This window comes from Podarcis raffonei, chromosome 12, assembly GCF_027172205.1.
Source record: "Podarcis raffonei isolate rPodRaf1 chromosome 12, rPodRaf1.pri, whole genome shotgun sequence".
In the NCBI taxonomy this organism is placed as follows: Eukaryota; Metazoa; Chordata; class Lepidosauria; order Squamata; family Lacertidae; genus Podarcis; species Podarcis raffonei.
The window spans coordinates 19,495,346-19,511,229 of record NC_070613.1 but is presented as its reverse complement, the minus strand read 5'-3'; the positions used below and the strand labels follow the sequence as shown (position 1 = coordinate 19,511,229).

The 15,884-nt window shown below is 42.9% G+C and overlaps 1 long non-coding RNA gene across 1 annotated transcript in view; it reads right to left on the bottom strand.

Annotated features, from left to right (window-relative positions):
- Window positions 1–9,886, bottom strand: part of LOC128424231 (uncharacterized) — a 34,101-nt gene extending 24,215 nt beyond the window's left edge. Inside the window, exon 1 of the long non-coding RNA XR_008332958.1 lies at window positions 9,794–9,886. This is a non-coding gene — a long non-coding RNA (uncharacterized LOC128424231). The remainder of the gene's footprint in view (window positions 1–9,793) is intronic.
- Window positions 9,887–15,884: the final 5,998 nt, after the last annotated feature.

Here is a 15,884-nt window from a genome sequence, read left to right as displayed (position 1 = left end):
CTCTTAACAAAGTAGTGGTTTTATTGCTGGAGTTCATTTTCTTCTTTGTGCTTGGACGTCTGGCCCTCAGGATTAAATTACCCCCAAAAGGGGGAGGAAAGAAAAAGGGCAAGTGGTATGAAAAAAAATGGAATAATAGAGTTTGAGGTATGTATATGCCAACTAAAATCAGTGGACTTAAGACACACCTAACTCTGTAAAAGAATCAGTCATAAGTGTGTTCTGTGTGCCAGCAACAAGCAGTCAAACCTCTTGCTCCTGTTCAGCTGGCAAGGCCAGCTCACCCATGAGGCAAGGTGAGATGACCGCTTTGGTCCTCAAGATCCACCAGGGCAGCAGATCCTGCCTCCAAGGAATGCACTGCCCACTGGTGCCACAGTGATGGCAGGAACAGCTGCAGCATGCTCCTTGGAGGGCGGATCTGCCACCTCCTCTGTAAAAAATGCCCCCCTACCCCACCCAATGCCACCTCTACAGCAACTTCTTGGTGAATAGGAGGTGCTGCTGATCTCCTCCCTTCCCTGGGGAGGAAATGCCTGGGGCTGACCTCTGGGGTCTTCCCCTACCCCAAGCAAGGGCCATTGATTCCTGGTGTAGATCTGCACTCACTCCTTCTTCCCAGGAGGGGGTTGATATTTTGTGGTTCACCTTAGGTGTCAAAATGCCTTGGGCTGACTCTGTCAACTGGTGGAACTTTCTGCTTATTCAAAGGAGGGAGCACGTAAACTCCCCTCTGCTCAAATCACAATTTGGATTCAAATTGAGTGTTACTGAAGGCTTGAAAAGCAGACCACCTTTTTCAAGAGTTTAAAATAGTCTTGCAATACCACTTGGAAATCATTTTTGGGGGGAAGGGCGTAGAAGTTGACTGTGGGTGCCTCCAGATCAGTGCTTCATGAGAGTGATTCAAACATGAATCAGAACTTTAAGCTCACATCATTAAAGAGTTTTGTCGTCCCAGCACAACAGATCTGCTTTTAAAATAACTAACTGATGTTTTGCAGGTCAGAAAGTGTCAAGGAAATGCACTGAAAAGTATAATGAACAAATAATTAATGGGAAGATGTATAACCCCACAAGCAAATCAGGATGAATGCAAGAGAACGTAATTTGTTGCATATCTGCCTCCCAAACAAATCAGAAAAAATGCTCAATAAATACCAGGTATAGTCTACCTTCTGTGTAAGACTATATGGAAATATATAAGGATGAATGCTCAATAAGTCATGTGGTCCAGTATGTATCCTAGACCACTGAAATCAGGGACACTTTCATACTTTCACTCCCTCAACCACTGAACACAAAGAAAGCAGCCATGAAACACTTAATAGTAATCTCTGAGAATATCTCCTGAGAGTAGGGCTGAAGAAAGGGCTGGGTGATTGCAGTCCTCCCAACTGCTCCAAAATAGCCTGTCTGCACTTCAGAGCCTGGAAGGGCTTTTCAAGTGTTTGACGGGAACATTAAACAAGCCCCATAGAGTGGAAACTGCCACCCAATCCTCTAAGACTGAAGGTGAATTGGCAGCATATGCAATCACTGATGTGCAGAGCAAAGTCTTCCCCACTGGGGACCTGGGACAAGTCTCAGGATTCCTTGTGGAAATTGATACACCATTGGCCTCTGATGAGGGGGAGCAAACTTTTATGGATCTGGCACACCTGCCAACTCCCTATACTTTCCCCCAAGGTGAGGTTGGGTTTTGTTGGAAGTGGAAAAGTCAGGTATCCGGGGGGGGGGGTGAGCAGGATCAAGATGTGGGGCCTGTTCACAGCAGACTATGCCCATCTTGATTCTGGTCATAAGAATTCAAGCAGGGATGCTCACATAGCCATGGACTTCTGCTTCAAATTCTTGCCTCCCCTCCATTCAGTCCTGAGTGAGAGGCATCACAGATCTAACCCACTACCTGCCCTCAAGCAATCACCCCCCAAAAAGAGGACACACTTCTGCATAAAATTTGATTTTTAAGTATAGATGCAAATTTAGAAATAATTACTATCATTTAAATAGAAATAAAGTGCATTGCACTAACGAAGGGGAGATGATGACCTGTGTATCTCTCTGCTCAGTCTGTGGTTCAGGATAACTGTTGATGGGAAGCATCACACACACACACACACCACTTTATGTGCATTGTTTGAACCAGGAAATGGTGCCCAAATGGCACAAAAAGAGCAGGTGAGAGCTAGATAGCAGGGAAAACAGTTTGCACGGCCACTCCTAGTTTTTTGCTGCCCCCCTCACTTACCCTCCTTAACTTTCCTCTACCTGGCCAGCAGAGCAATGGTGTGGGGGCTGCTCTCTGCCCCCAGCCGCCTGCCCATCCCTCACTCACTCATGTCAATTTTGTCTTTGGGCAGGATCAGAGAGTTTCTCACCACCCCACAAGGAGGCAGCAACATTGTTTCTTGTGGGTAGGGGAGAAACCAGATAAAAACAAACCATCTCCGGCAACTTCCAAGACTAAAAGGGAGAGCATGGAGAGGCTCTGTGGCAGCGCTGGGCACTGCAAACCACCCAGTCACCGACCCCAGCTCAACTTTCCAGTCACCAGAAACAGGCAGGGTGTGCACATGCATGGGGAAGGCAGGTGGGATGGATGGGATCTGCCAAGAGAGATCTGTTTCCCAGCCACTCTCAACAGTGCCTCCCCAGTTTACATGATTTCACATATACATGTGGAGTCCAGGAATGTAGTTCTTTATCATTAGGTAGACTTGCACAGGGCAGCCCTTCAGCTGGAAGACTCCTTAAAAGAAAGAACTGTCCTCTGTAAAGTAGGATACATGGCACCCTAGGCCAAACACAGATGACCCAGGACATTTTACATATGTTGTAAAATTAAGAAATCAAGGGCAGCTTCATTCGAGAACAGAAGGTTAAAGTACAGTGGTACCTCGGGTTAAGTACTTAATTCGTTCCGGATGTCTGTTCTTAACCTGAAACTGTTCTTAACCTGAAGCACCACTTTAGCTTATGGGGCCTTCTGCTGCTGCCGTGCCGCCGGAGCACGATTTCTGTTCTCATCCTGAAGCAAAGTTCTTAACCTGAAGCACTATTACTGGGTTAGCGGAGTCTGTAACCTGAAGTGTATGTAACCCGAGGTACCACTGTAACCAACTTCTGGGTACGCCCTACCAGTGGCTACCAGCTTTGGATGGCAAGCATGCAGTGCAAAACCAGCACATACATAAATATCTTGATTTTAAAAATTCAGCGCATGGGAAATTCACTTTCAAAAAAATCAAGTACAGTGGTACCTCGGGTTAAGTACTTAATTCATTCTGGAGGTCCGTTCTTAACCTGAAACTGTTCTTAACCTGAGGTACAACTTTAGCAAATGGGGTCTCCTGCTGCCACCGCACGATTTCTGTTCTCATCCTGAAGCAAAGTTCTTAATCCGAGGTAGTATTTCGGGGTTAGCGGAGTCTGTAACCTGAAGCGTATGTAACCTGAAGCGTATGTAACCCGAGGTACCACTGTACTGTGAACTTAATAGAGGGTTATTGTTTTTACCCTGATCTTTTTGAACTTTAATGGTGATTTCATTCTTATTTATTTCAAAGAATCTCCCAAGATCCAGTAATACATTATATTTTTTTCCATTATAAATTTTTATTCATATTTGCACATATATCCAGGAAAAACATAAACAAAAAATCCACCACATACCTTATACAAATTATATCCACTTCACAAATCATAAATAAAATACATAACTGAGTTAGTCTCAACTGAGCCTTGGACTTCCCTCCACTCCTTTGGTAAGTATCGAAGAAATTATATAGTCGTGTAATCCAGTAATACATTATAAAAAGCTTCAGCTCTGCAGACAACTACAAGGAAATCTGAATGCTTAGAGAGTGCAGCTGAATCAGGTTACAAAATTGTCAAGTGTCAATTCAGGGGTGGGAATGTTATATTGTTGATGCTCTTCATTACACCCATTACGCACATCAGCTCCTGGGAATGATGGCAATCTAGCAAGCTGTTATGAGATTTTCTTTCTATTATACACTAAAGAAGAAAGAAAATGTCATAATATCCAATACAAGGCAATGTTGTAAGAGGGCTTTTGAAAATATATTTTTTAAAATACATTAATGGTCCAAGAAAACCAAAAAACAATACTATTGAAATGTTGTGGGATCACTAGTAAATACCAGTTTTTAAGCAATTCTTCCATCTATTCAAAATATTGAAGACAACTACCTCATGCCTGTACTCAAGCCTAACATGTTTGCAATGTAATCACACCAAACCTAACACTCGGGTATATGAAACACAGAAAAGAGCTGTGAAAAAGGAATACAAATTATGGCCAGCAGCATCCTCATGGGAATACACATTTCCAGAAAATGAATTTGCAGATTTTTGACATACATTTCTGTATCATTTAAATACAACTTTTGGATTCATTCAGATTGCTTTTCTTGTCCATTCAGTTTTCCTAGTCCAAATAAATTGCTTATGTATCATGGTTTTCACAGGAAGCTCATATCCTAGTATGATCAGGTGCTATTCATGAGCATGTGACTGGAAGAAGAGGGATAAACTGAGATCATGCACTGAAATGTCCTAGCTTCAACTATTTAATGCAGCAGATTGTGCATGGTGGAGAGACACTGAATCATATCATCTAAAGTATTCCTGACAACACATGACATCAGCAACTGCCAGAAAGTTCTAGAATTATTTCATTCAAGGCCGTTGTACTTAACTCTTGCTATTCCATGAGGGCCAGAAGATTTCCCTGGTGCAAATACAAAGAAGTGTATAAAAAGTATATATTTCTGCAAAAGTCTTCTACCACTAACCACTTATAATATTCATTTACTTTTGTAATTATGAACTAAGCAAGTTATGAACTAAGCAAGTGAAAATATTTTTCCCCTATTGATGAACTTCTGCTTTCTCCAATTTTATTTTATTTTAATTTTTTTGGGGGGGGGGACAAATAAGAAAAAGAAAAGAAGTAGTAGTAGAAAAATAAGAAAGTGATTTCATTCTTCAGTGCTACAGCATTGGAGGATCACAGATATGTTTTTCAGAGTGCATATATTAAAAGGATTACTATAAAACTGTTCCACTTCTTGGAATGGAAATTACTTAATGCTTTGCTAAAGCATAGAAAGCAAGCCTCAACTATATCTCAGTTGCTACAAACCTTGAAATTTGTTATATACAGTATAAAACACTTATCCAGGGGTTATTTATAAGGATAAAGTTCAGAATTCGAAACAGTGTATGAGCACTAACTCTTTTCACATTGTTCAATAGCAACAAAAAGCCTAACAGTCTAAACCACTATTACCCTATGAGTAAAAATCTACTATTCATAAGAATGTTAGAAGTGGAAAAAAGTCACTGAGGTCTCTGCAACAATCATTTCTCAAATATCATAATACATTACAATGGTATCCACTCAGACTTAAATTTGTAGTGCACAACACTGGAACTTTAGAGTTTTATGGCACATTGTTAGTACCATCATAACCATATATTCGAGCACTGCAAATCTCGGCAATGAATTGTAAACAACCTAACTATTCTATGGCATAACCCTTTATGCATGGTTTGTGGTATAATGCAACCTGCAGTACAGATTAAATTTTGGCTACCTAGTACCTAACCTTTTGAAGTTTTTTTGAAGTAAACACCCCTAAACTAATGGGAAGGAACGAGAAACAGTTTGTAGCAAATCTTAATTTGGATATACAGTAGTTGTATGTTTTCAGCTGGAGTTGACCAAAACTGAGGATGTAGTACAGGCTTCCTCAACCTCGGCCCTCCAGATGCTTTTGGCCTACAACTCCCATGATCCCTAGCTAGCAGGACCAGTGGTCAGGGATGATGGGAATTGTAGTCTCAAACATCTGGAGGGCCGAGGTTGAGGAAGCCTGAAGTACTGAATCCCTGGGGAACTTCATGCAGGATTAGCAATTGTATTCCCTGCAACAGGAGTCCTTACCTCCAATATGACTGCCTTAAAAGGTACAGGCAAAAAACCCCTGACAGTTAAGTCCAGTCGCAGACGACTCTGGGGTTGCGGCGTTCATCCCACTTTACAGGCCAAGGGAGCCAGCATTTGTCTGCAGACAATTTTTCTGGGTCATGTGGCCAGCATGACTTAGCCGCTTCTGGCGCAACGGAACACCGAAACCAGAGCAGCACACGGAAACAGGACGCGGGTGGCACTGCGGTCTAAACCACTGAGCCTCTTGGCATTGCCGATCAGAAGGTCAGCAGTTGAGCTCCCATTGCTCGGTCCCAGCTCCTGCCAACCTAGCAGTTCGAAAGCATGCCAAAAAGTGCAAGTAGATAAATAGGTACTGCTCCAGCAGGAAGGTAAACGTCTGCCTTACTTATTTGTAAATAAAGCAAATGATGCTATATGTCTCCAAAGGAAACTGAATTCTGGAGCACTGCACCTAAATAAGCATAACAGGGTGTGCATAACAGTATTTTACAGAGCAGCTCCCACCTTTGTTTACATGATTTGATTTTTATTCTACTTATATTTGATTACTTTCAATATTTGCTGCAACAAGTTGGACTTATTGAATCATCATTTTGGAACAAGGTAAAACAAAAGATGAGTTCAGTGACAAATTTCATTTCACCATAAATGACCTTGTAACCAAAGAATCACCACTGCCCTCATAATTTTTCTGTATTCGGCAGAAATTTAGCTAATGGCCCTCTAAGACCAGAATAAATAGTACTGCCTCATTTCCTCAGCCCAATTTACAACAGATTCAGCATTGCAAGGATAAATATGGCGGGAAAATAACCATTCTGCTTCCCGCTGGGCTCAAAGAAAGGAACCACTTACTTGAGTCAAATTATTTCGATTTGCCTATTTAGTCTGTGGTTTCAGTAGTCTAATAGTACTTCAAAAGAAGACAGGACTATCACATTGAAAGATAATGAAATTCACTGGACTCGCAGTCACAGCCTATGTCAGTACCTAGAACATAACAATCATAATGCTACCATAGTACAACATCTTTTATTTTGCTTTCTCGCTGCCAGTCTTTAGACTCAGGCACATGGAACACCTCATTCTGACGTATGGTTGCCACACAGCTCTTGGTCATAAAGACAGATTAATTTTCTATGTATGTTTGTTAGCCATTCTAATTCCATGCACAAAATAATTATTCTTATAATTTACAGAAACACAGAAATCTGCCTTATACCATCTAACCAAAGATTATCTTCAGACTGACAGCAGCTGTCCAGGGTCTCAGAAAAAAGTGTTTCCCATCACCTGTGGCCCAAGAGCCTTTGAAGTAGAGATAACCAGGAATGAATCCCAGACCTTTCACTTGCAAATCTGGTGCAATCAGGTCCCTCTCCATAAAATAACTACAAGATCCACAGATACATGCACTGTATTAGAGGTCCAAAAAGGAATTACTGTATAGAAGATACGTATATGTTTTCCTAACATATGGTTTCATATGGTAAAATAACCAAGGTATATCAAGCTGGTGATATATTTAATCCAGTATCAAGAGATTTGGGGCACTTTCAGATCTTCATAATATTTAGGTGGGATTCAATCACATACTGGAAAATCCAGGTTGCGCAATCTAAGTGCAGTTGGAGGACTTGCACAACAACCCTCCTTTCCCCAAAAGATCAGGCTTTGCTATACGAAAAGTGACATAAATGTCCTGGAAAGTGTGGAATGCCACTTGCCCGAGGCAATGCCATCTAAACTCCCATGAACAGTTCACAAAGTATGCTCAATAAAAAGGTTGTCTGGAAGCGATCTTGGACAGGAAGAGACTTCTGTAATCCAGTGCTACTGCCTCACTTCAAAATTTATTACTTAGCCTGTCGCCTGTTACACCTTTTTGAACACAGCATAGTAAATAACTGAAGAACTTCAAGATATTGAGAGGTCAACAAAGAAACGTTGCCATTGACTACACTCCAGAATGCAGCATTTCTAATTCCATAAAATTATGTCTGCAAATTTATACACATTCACTTATGTGTGAGCCCCACTGAATCAGTAGGACTTAGTTCCAAGTAAACATGTATAAGATTGGCTGTCACAATACTACAAGACAAAAAGAAAATGGATCTGGGAAGTAAAATTAAAAATAAAGTAAATTTGAAGTTCCAAGTTCTGTCATACACAGTGAAATCACATAGAATTAGGAATAAACAAATTGGGTGAGAAAGACATACTACTAAAGAAATGGATCTTACAAGTGCTTCTGAAATATGTTTACTGTCATTGAAAAGCTACAAAATGTAGGGAAAGTAAAGAAATGGTGGAATGCCACAAATAAATACATTAGGTATCAACAAAACATGCATTACAAAACAAAAATGTTGGATATACTGTACAGTGGTACCTCGGGTTAAGAACTTAATTCATTCCGGAGGTCTGTTCTTAACCTGAAACTGTTCTTAACCTGAAGCACCACTTTAGCTAATGAGGCCTCCTGTTGCTGCCACGCCACCAGAGCACGATTTCTGTTCTTATCCTGAAGCAAAGTTCTTAACCTGAAGCACTATTTCTGGGTTAGCAGAGTCTGTAACCTGAAGTGTATGTAACCTGAAGCGTATGTAACCCGGGGTACCACTGTATATGAATATGTCCAAGTCTTTTCATAGGCCAATGGTTTAATATGCAGTATGGTAACACTTGACTTAGCATGGGTAAATATTGTAATATCCTCCCAATATTGCAAAAACTAAGGAAGGTAGCAGAAACTTTTCCTGATGTAGAATGTGTTCACTTGTTTGATTAATGACTTAAAAGAGCAAATACTAGAAAACTGGAGAGAGGACAGGGTTACCACTTTTTCCAAGTAGGGTTCTAATGTCTTTCGCACCTGCATGACAGCCTGAAATTCTGTCACCCACCGTTCACATCATAGCATCTCTATCCTGGGGATAGTTGTGCCTATCTGTTTTATGATTTGATTATGATTTTGTTTGAAACTATGAAAGGCAGTACACAAATGTATTAAGCAAACAGCCATAAGGGGAGATGCTGTGGGAGTAGTCTCTTCAGAATACAGCATTCCCCTTCAATGATTCCCCCCCCCCAGCTTAAATCAGGTAAGACATATTTAGCAGGTGGGCAGGTCACCTATATGTCAACTTGCAGTAAACAACTCTCCCCCCCCCCCGGCACACACATGTAACTTTAAAGTCTCTTAACCTTCATATTTTTGACTACGGGCCTGAACTGTTGAATTTCTACCTGCCCTGCTGATTCACACACAGGGAGAGAGGAATAACCCAAGGTGGGAGGGGGAAGCCTGTGACTAACTAGGCCAGGGGTCAGCAAAGTTTTTCAGCAGGGGGCCGGTCCACTGTCCCTCAGATCTTGGGGGGGTGGGGCGGACTATATTTTGGAGAGAAAAAATGAACGAATTCTTACACCCCACAAATAACCCAGAGATGCATTTTAAATAAAAGCACACATCCTATTCATGTAAAAACACCAGGCAGGCCCCACAAATAACCCAGAGATACATTTTAAATAAAAGGGCAAATTCTAAAACATGCTGATTCCTGGACTGTCCGCAGGCCGGATTTAGAAGGCAATTGGGCCTTAGTTTGCCTCCCCATAAACTAGGCAGTCAACAGGGCTCAGACCTTATAGGGACGCAGTACTGACCTTTGAAGGGCACAGTTTGTGGTATCCCTTGTTACTTGGTACATCCTTTTTGAAGTCAATCTGAGAAGCAACCTGCTACAAACTAAGGAAGCTTATTTAAATTCAGCTGCAAGCCAATTGCAATTGACCAAAAATTACCTTGTGGGCTGCAGGTGTGATGATGTACCTAAGCCTGCAAGTGGAAGAGTATCCCTTGGGAGATGGTGGAGGCTTTTGGAGGCTTTTAAGCAGAGGTTGGGACACGGGTGGCGCTGTGGGTAAAACCTCAGTGCCTAGGACTTGCTGATCGCATGGTCCCCGCGGCGGGGTGAGCTCCCGTCGTTCGGTCCCAGCTCCTGCCCACCTAGCAGTTCGAAAGCACCCTTAAGTGCAAGTAGATAAATAGGTACCGCTTTATAGCGGGAAGGTAACGGCGTTTCCGTGTGCTGCAGCTTCGTCACGCTGGCCATGTGACCCAGAAGTGTCTTCAGACGGCGCTGGCTCACGGCCTCTTGAGCGAGATGAGCACACAACCCTAGAGTCGGACACGACTGGCCCGTACGGGCAGGGGTACCTTTACCTTTTAAGCAGAGGTTGAATAGCCATCTGTTACGGATGCTTTAACCAAGATTCCTGCATTGCAGGGGGCTGGACTAAATGACCCTTGGGACCACTTCGAACTCTACAATTCTATGAAGAATTTGGAAAAATTGTTGATGCACAATGGAAACAAAGGAATTGATGCTGAAGATCTGTGCTGTGAACTTAACAACAATAGCCGAAAGGCTTCTGAAGTCTATGCCAGTGTCAGCCACAAGAGGTGGACGCAATTTCTCAAAGTTCAAACTTATAAAAACCCACATATGCTCCACAATTCTAGTTACAGGTAGGTAGCCGTGTTGGTCTGCCATAGTTGAAACAAAATAAAAACTAAACAAAATTCATTCCAGTAGCACTTTAGAGACCAAGTAAGTTGTTATTGGTTTGAGCTTTCTTGTGCATGCACACTTCTTCGGATACCTGTATCAGATGCACACTTCTTCAGATACCAGTCATACCAATAACAAACTTAGTTGGTCTCTAAGGTGCTACTGGAAGGTTTTTTTGTTTGTTTTTTGTTTCATGCTCCACAATGTTTCAAAAGAGACCAGTTGGGTTGGCAACTATATCAACTGAATGTGCCGAAGCACCAGCACTTGACCTAAAGGAATTGGTGACAAAAAAATTGTCAAGGAAAAGGCACGCAAAAAGGAAACATTTAAGAGACTTAAAAATTTAACATCACGATTCACAAGGTCAGATTTGTGTGCTGAAACGTTTCCTTTTGTATTTGGGAAAGATAGCCCAAGATTGCTGCATTACTTATTCTTACAACTTAAAATGGATTTGGCAGTTCTGTGTTTTTCGTTGTTTTTTTCTACATCTGCTTTTGAAAACTGAAGTAAGCAACTGTTTTGCGGGGTGGGGGCGGGAATAGGGTTTGCAAGTTGTTTGCCTTTCCTAGGACTCAAAATAGCCTGGCACTGGGCACTGCCTCTGACCCCTCTGGATTTTGTCGTACGACAACCCCCATTGCTCCTATGCTGGCCGCAGCTGACGGGAGTTGCAGTCCCACCAAACATCTGGAAGGCCACAGGCTTCCCACGTCACTGAGAATTTCTGAGGCGGCCGAAAAGAGCTTCTCAAAGGGGGAGGAGCGCGAGCGTGCCCGCCCAAGAAACCCCGCGCTCTCTTTCTCCCACATCCTCTCCCTCCTCCCCTAGAGGGCAACGAAACTCCACACGGGGGGAAGGAGCCGAGGCGGCGCACACGGCCCTGCGTCAGAAGATACCAATGCGCGCTTTTGAGGTCCGGCTGAAGGAACTGGGGTGGAGGGGGGAGAGGAGAAAACCGTTAAGAGTCCTGAGTCAGCCTCCCGCGCGTGCGCGCCCGGCCGAAGGCTGCTTATTGTGGTAGATGCGGCTTTGAAAGGCGAAGAACGCGGGGGGATTACTTATGAGCCCTCCCTTCTCACCCCTCCTCCTCCTCTTCCCGTGCGCGGCTGCGTCACGCGCGGGACGACGTCAACGGAGGTCAGGCGGTTCTGAGGCTTTTGGCGTGCAGGCTCGTGAGAGCGTCGTTTCTCTCCGGACTTCGCGGAGGACGCTCCTTTTTCCTCCCTTCCTCCCGCCTCGCCTTTGGCTCTCCGGGCAAGGCGGCAGCGGGAGGAAGGTGGAAGGCAGCGTTCGGCGGGAAAAGGGATTCCTTCAGCTCGCCTGCTGGGTCACTGTAATAAATAAATAAACATACAAACAAATATTTAAGCCGCACTCCTGTTGACTGGGTGACTCTTCTTTTTTCCTCTTAATTCCTCACACACGAAGCCACACCTGTTGTGAGGCTGCAGTCCGGTGCAGGGTTGCCTGGGAGCAAGTCCCACAGAATTAAGTGGGAATTAAGCATTATAAAATTTATAGCCTGGTTTTTCACCCGACTCTGCAGCTATGAATGCACCAGTGGGTACTTACCATTTTAATCTAGCCGGCATCCCATAGTCTGGATGGCTGCAGGGAACAAGGCTGTGCTTCACTATGTACTGGGGAGCTACAGCAAGAAGAGATACTGCTTTCATGCCCCTGGGTTGCAGGCTTTCCCAAGACACCTGTAGGGAGCAGGATGCTAGACTCCATGAGCCTCTTCATAGATCTAGATACAGATGGAGAAAGGAATTTTGCTCATGTTCAGATAATAACAACAACAACAACAACAACAACAACAACAACAACTCTGGGCGGCTTCCAACAAAGATTAAAAATGCCACACATAAAAAACTTTCCTGAAGTTTTTGCATGTTCTGTTTTGTGCCATGGCACAGAAAGCCATCTTAGCCAAGCACGAATTTAAACTTCGGATACAGTTTACAAGGGATGCTAGTTTAGTCACCTTGACCATAGCTCAGTTGTAGAGGACACACTCTGTGCAGAATGTATGTCCCTGAGTCAACCCCAAGCATCCCTGGTGAAAGGGATCAGAGAGCAGGTGATGTTCCTCTGCCTGAGACCCTGAAGAGGCTCTGCCCATCAGAATATACAATACTGAGCTAGATCGACAAGTGGAACAAATCTGGAATAGATGGGAAATTGTTTCACCAGTGCCAGCCCTCCAGCCCCCGAGTGCACATTTTAAGCCTGTACCCATGCTGCCTTTGATCATGCTGTTTGTGTGCCCACATGACAATGTTGTGAACATAGAGCAGAAAGCAAAAGTGGGCAATTTAAAAACTGTGTGTAGGTTTGCTGTTTTAGTTATCTACAGTCTGAGAAAATGCAAAAAGAACCAAAACATTTTAACACTACTGTGAAAATGCCCTATCTATTCACAACACAGTTTAGTATTGCACTGTAGTCAGATGCATCTGCAGATACGCTAGGACAGCACCAACCTGAACAATAAATGACACACTCACAAGCAAAACTGGCCTGGAATATTTTGTGGGTCATGGTTATTCCTAGCTAACAGATGGCAAACTGTTCGCTGCAAATGTTTTAGATGCAGAAGTGAGAAGCAGCGTAGTCAGTTTGAAGAGCTTTCCAAAAAAGCAGAAAGGCAACACTATATAATAAGTGCATTATTCCAATGGGATTAGCTGTTTTGTGTGTTTCTGTTCTGTTCTTGCATCTTATGACTTTTCAATGGCTCTTTATTGGTAGTGGTGGTGGGGATAAGTAGTCAGCATTCTTCTGAAAAACAGAGCCCTTCTTACAATCTCTCAAGCTGTCTGGGCTGCAATTGAATCATGAGGTCACATACGAATATTTTGAGAATTTGTCGGAGATCATTATTGTGAATGAAAGAAATTGAAAGCATCTGCCCATCTCCTCCTGCTGCATTTCCTATTCCCAGGACCTGAGTTGTGTGTTGGATAGACTAGTACTCAAAAGTAAAGCTTTTTGGAGGAAAGGGCAACTGTTGCCCTTTGAAAATCTGTTCCCAGAGCACGACACAGACAACAAGAAGGCACGTTCTGGGAACACTGGGGCAGCCATTCCATCAGACTGGAACACAGAGAGAGAAGGGAAGCAAGGCCACTCCATTAGTCCAGCTGCCTTTGGCTCCCTCACATCCGTCACCTGGTGGCAGCCATTGCATAAGGCAATCTGAACTGCTGCCATCCCAGCTGGTTGTTTTGAGAACTGTAACTTTAAGAACTACAGCCTGAATTTGACTTCCCCTTCTCATCACTTTTTCTTTTTATGTCATGTCTTTTAGATTGGAACCTGATGGCAAGAACAACCTTGCTTTTTCTTTTTGGATCTGTAAGCTACTCCTTTTCAGCTGAAGCATTGGTTTTAAAACGTCTTAAACAAATAAATGAATAAATGATGTCGTTTATGAAGATAATTTATTCCAAGTTGTTCATACTGTTTTATGGATGTGTTATGTTCACCACCTAGGTACTTTGTTTACTGGGTGTTATCTGAGCCTGTGAAATAAACAAACATATCAGCTCTTGCTTTCCAGCAAGGAATACAGTATTGCTGTAGTTCATTTGCCCTCAGTATTTTCTGCCTTGACCAAAGCACCAAAGCAAGCTTTATGAAACCTAACCCAAATATGTGGTTGAAGATGCACTGTGTTTGAACGATTATCTCATTAGTGACCTCAGCCATCTGTGGAGACGGCTGCTAACTCTGGAGTTTGGCAAGGCAGGCCAGGGTCTCTATCATTGCATTGAGCCGTGGGTGGGGGAGGGGAGAGAGAGAGAGAGAGAGAGAGAGAGAGAGAGAGAGAGAGGGAGGGAGAGAGAGAGAGATGGATGGATGCCCCTTGTTCTCTCTGCTCTCTCTTCCACAAACTGCAAAGCATTGTGGATCCCCAAAGAGCAGATTCAATGTAAGAAACAATACACTCTTTTCTGAAACTTTTTGGGGACGTCTATACAAAAGTTTTCACTACTCTGATCCAATACATCTCTCCTCAAGCCATGAGATACCCATGCTTTCAGGAAGTGCATGTATAAAATTACGTGCCAGTCATGTTTACTGTGTTGTACAGGGGTGAAATCCTGAAGGAAATAGGACTGGAATGACTAATTTCAATTGCCCAGCAATGTAAAAAGTTTATTCAGATGTATTCATTTAATATATTTATACAAAACTGTTCAATAGCATTGTTCTCTGGGTGGCTAACAGCAGAAAATGATAAAATGCATATCACAGGACTATTTCTAGGATAAAAAATAGTAATCTTCAACATATGCTGTCTAAATCTGAATACTTATTCAGTTTTGCTATTTTTTAATATTAAAAAAGATCACAACTGCAGACCTGTGCATTCTTAGGATATGTTGACATTGCCACATACTCTTCATCAGTGTGCTCCAATTAGCCACATCTATCCTGCAGTTTCTTGACCAACACTGATATTTGAAGAGGGTTCCCCGCCTCACCAACCAGCTTCAATCCAACTAGAAACCTGGATGTGGAGTAAGCAGTAATGTAAGCATTTGAGACAGCCATTGCACCATGTACAGATGACAGCTTCATGAATAGGAGTTCTGGGCAGGGGTGTTTTGCAGGGTCAGGGTCATGTGCATCAGGGGAAGACATCCCTCCCCATTTTCTGAAGTGAACAAATGCAAACTGAAATGCACTAGGGGAGGGGATGACCTTGCCGCATTTTACGATGCAAATGTGAGCACACCCTTATTTGGGGACTACGGACGCCACCCATCTCTCAATAGGAATTACTTCCCATGAAACACATTTGGGATCAAACTGAACTACTACATTACATGATGCAAAGGAGAACCTGAAGCCATCCAGATTTTGCTGAACTCTCAGCTCCCATTGCAAATGACCGTTGGCCATGCTGGGTGGCTGATGCAAGTTGGAGCCCAACAAGTTCTGGAGGATCAGAGCGGTCTCTTTGATGTCCACCAGCATTCTAAGAGTGGCTTGGGAAAGAGACAGATGACTGGCTGACAGTGTTTTGTTGTATTTCTGTTTAGCTATAGCATTCTTTTTTTAAAGACGTGTTGAGCTACCACAAATACAAAGGATCAAAACAGTGGTAAAGAAAAAGAAATCCACCAAAACTAAACAAAAAACAGTTGCAAGAATTGTTCCCACATGTTTTAAAAATATCTTTGATCAAGGGAAGTTTCTATATTGACTCCTTAGTAAAACACACAAGCACACACACTAAAAAGAGAAACATAGCCTTTGTACTGCCTCTGAGTTAGCGACAGTATTAAGGGTTTTTGAGTAGT